Source organism: Fusarium oxysporum, chromosome 2 (assembly GCF_000149955.1).
Source record: "Fusarium oxysporum f. sp. lycopersici 4287 chromosome 2, whole genome shotgun sequence".
NCBI lineage: Eukaryota > Fungi > Ascomycota > Sordariomycetes > Hypocreales > Nectriaceae > Fusarium > Fusarium oxysporum.
Genome location: NC_030987.1, coordinates 4,730,346 through 4,733,684, shown reverse-complemented (window position 1 = coordinate 4,733,684; position 3,339 = coordinate 4,730,346). Strand labels below are relative to the sequence as shown.

The 3,339-nt window shown below is 51.9% G+C and overlaps 1 non-coding gene across 1 annotated transcript in view; it reads left to right on the top strand.

The window, feature by feature from the left end:
* The first annotated feature begins 2,052 nt into the window (after window positions 1–2,052).
* FOXG_19915 overlaps window positions 2,053–3,339 on the top strand; it is a 1,795-nt gene continuing 508 nt past the window's right edge. The window contains exon 1 of the ribosomal RNA XR_001936377.1: window positions 2,053–3,339. This exon is cut by the window's right edge and continues 508 nt beyond it. This is a non-coding gene — a ribosomal RNA (18S ribosomal RNA).

Below are 3,339 nucleotides of genomic sequence, written 5' to 3'. Positions count from 1 at the left end.
CTAGGGTAGGTTGGTTTGTCTTGGTTCGATTTGATGTCGGTTCCCGTGCAGGCCAGAGTGAGGGGGGTCCAGGGTAGGTGCAGGGTAGGCAGCTTAGATTTGGTCGATCTGGAGGTCGATTCTCCGGCTGGCGGATCTGACACTGTCGAAACGAGATGCGAGGGGTGTAGGGTAGGCTAGTTTCGTACTTGCCAGGTTGCGATTTGGACGAGATATGTGGTTTAGGGTAGGCTCTAGGGTAAGTAGAATTCGAGTTTCGTCGCCGATAGTTTTCTGTGGGTGTATGGTAGGTACAGGGTAGGCAAATCTCTCTCCGGCCAGTACTTGTCTCGTGGTCGTGAGTCGATTTTTTTGTTTTGCCATACTATTGAATTTTGCGGAAATTCAAAAGTGGCTCGGGAGTCCCGCCTGGCGTGCGTCCGACTCGAACATCGTCGGTGTACATATGAGAGGGAGTAATCCGGCCCGGCCGGGGCCCATCGCGAGCTGCCGGGTAGGTAAAAGTAAAAAAGTTGTTAAGAGGCGCGGTGTCGGCGTGCTTGTATTTGCGGGAGAGAATTATCTGGGGGTGCTGGGTAGCCGGGAAGACTTGGACGGATCTGGCCCGGGAATGGGTCTGGGCCTGGATTCTGGTGTGGTGTAGGGTAGGGTAGGCGTAGATAGATGAGTGGTCTAGGGTAGATACAGGGTAGCCAGACGTCTGGTATATAGTATGGGGGTGTAGGGTAGGTCTGGACACCGTTTTCCACTTTGCCCTTCGCTTTAGTCGAGGGAGGATGATCTTGGCTGGGACGGAGGTGTAGGGTAGGCTTAATTTACGATTACATGATCTGTGTCACTCTAGGGTAGGTGAAAATCCCATATATATCTGATCACATTTGGTGAAGAGGTGGTTTGGCTGGTGAGATGGACAAAAGTGCAATGTAGAATTATATGTGATTTTGCAAAAGTGGGTGTGAAATTGGAAAGTCGGTTTTCCCGCACAGATGAGAGCACGTTTGAGGTGCCATGAGATGCACCTCTCCGAGACGACCTCAACGGTACCACCCATGTGTTGGTCGGGCTCCTGTGCGGCCGTCCAGGGCGGGATAAGTAGAGAATGTGGTGGTGTAGGGTAGGTGACCAGGTTCAGGGTAGGTTCGCCAAATCCGTCAATCCGGCTTGAATCGAAGGACAGGTCTAGGGTAGGCCAGAGTCGGGTCTAGGGTAGGCAACCGTCACCCTCGAAGTGGTCTACCCGGTAGCCAACTTCAATCGCCTCTCACGGCCGCCACAGACCTCGCATGACGACGGGACTACCACCATCGGATTCGCCTTGGTCGAAATAGCTGGTATATGCACTTTTGAAAAAATGCGTGCAAAATGGTTTTGTGGTTTGGTGGCTGTGAGTCGATTTTTTTGTTTTCCCATACAAATGAATTTTGCGGAAAATAAAAAGTGGCCCACGAGGCAGTCCTGGCGTGCGGCCCACTAAAACGGTCTCGGAGGGTATATGAGAAGGGAGCAAATCCGGCCGAGCCTGAAAGGGTGAGGACAAACCGGGCGAGCAACCTCTCAGTATCAGATCTTGCAGACTTCCACTGCGTGTCCCTCTGTACAGCTTTGCAGGCTCCGGCCTCGGCAGCGGGGGGTTCATAGTGGTCGTCGACCTCCACGAAACTGCACGCTCCGGCGTGACAGCGTACTGGGGATGCCTGTGTAGATGCAGTCCGGGCTTGCCTGGACCGCTAGCAGATGGGCTCTGTGGATGACTGGCCGCTGGCTAGACCTGAAACCTGAGCAACGGGAGGTAACCTCTCGCCGCGGACACCGGAATGGTAGAAGCGGCGTGCTGCGTCCTCCTCTTGGGGCCCCTAAGCCACACCTCCCATAGCGGGTTCGGTGCGGCGGACGGACGCCCTGGGGAATTTAGAGGGGGAAAGCGGATTGCCCTAGCGGTGTCGTTGGCCCTGCCGACCTCACTGCGAAAGGCGCGACTTCACCGTCGCCACCCAGTAACTTGTCTCTCCGGCGCTTCACGGCGCTGGTGGCCAACCCCGGCACACGATAGTTACCTGGTTGATTCTGCCAGTAGTCATATGCTTGTCTCAAAGATTAAGCCATGCATGTCTAAGTATAAGCAATTATACCGCGAAACTGCGAATGGCTCATTATATAAGTTATCGTTTATTTGATAGTACCTTACTACTTGGATAACCGTGGTAATTCTAGAGCTAATACATGCTAAAAATCCCGACTTCGGAAGGGATGTATTTATTAGATTAAAAACCAATGCCCTTCGGGGCTCACTGGTGATTCATGATAACTCCTCGAATCGCATGGCCTTGTGCCGGCGATGGTTCATTCAAATTTCTTCCCTATCAACTTTCGATGTTTGGGTATTGGCCAAACATGGTTGCAACGGGTAACGGAGGGTTAGGGCTCGACCCCGGAGAAGGAGCCTGAGAAACGGCTACTACATCCAAGGAAGGCAGCAGGCGCGCAAATTACCCAATCCCGACACGGGGAGGTAGTGACAATAAATACTGATACAGGGCTCTTTTGGGTCTTGTAATTGGAATGAGTACAATTTAAATCCCTTAACGAGGAACAATTGGAGGGCAAGTCTGGTGCCAGCAGCCGCGGTAATTCCAGCTCCAATAGCGTATATTAAAGTTGTTGTGGTTAAAAAGCTCGTAGTTGAACCTTGGGCCTGGCTGGCCGGTCCGCCTCACCGCGTGTACTGGTCCGGCCGGGCCTTTCCCTCTGTGGAACCCCATGCCCTTCACTGGGTGTGGCGGGGAAACAGGACTTTTACTGTGAAAAAATTAGAGTGCTCCAGGCAGGCCTATGCTCGAATACATTAGCATGGAATAATAGAATAGGACGTGTGGTTCTATTTTGTTGGTTTCTAGGACCGCCGTAATGATTAATAGGGACAGTCGGGGGCATCAGTATTCAATTGTCAGAGGTGAAATTCTTGGATTTATTGAAGACTAACTACTGCGAAAGCATTTGCCAAGGATGTTTTCATTAATCAGGAACGAAAGTTAGGGGATCGAAGACGATCAGATACCGTCGTAGTCTTAACCATAAACTATGCCGACTAGGGATCGGACGGTGTTATTTTTTGACCCGTTCGGCACCTTACGAGAAATCAAAGTGCTTGGGCTCCAGGGGGAGTATGGTCGCAAGGCTGAAACTTAAAGAAATTGACGGAAGGGCACCACCAGGGGTGGAGCCTGCGGCTTAATTTGACTCAACACGGGGAAACTCACCAGGTCCAGACACAATGAGGATTGACAGATTGAGAGCTCTTTCTTGATTTTGTGGGTGGTGGTGCATGGCCGTTCTTAGTTG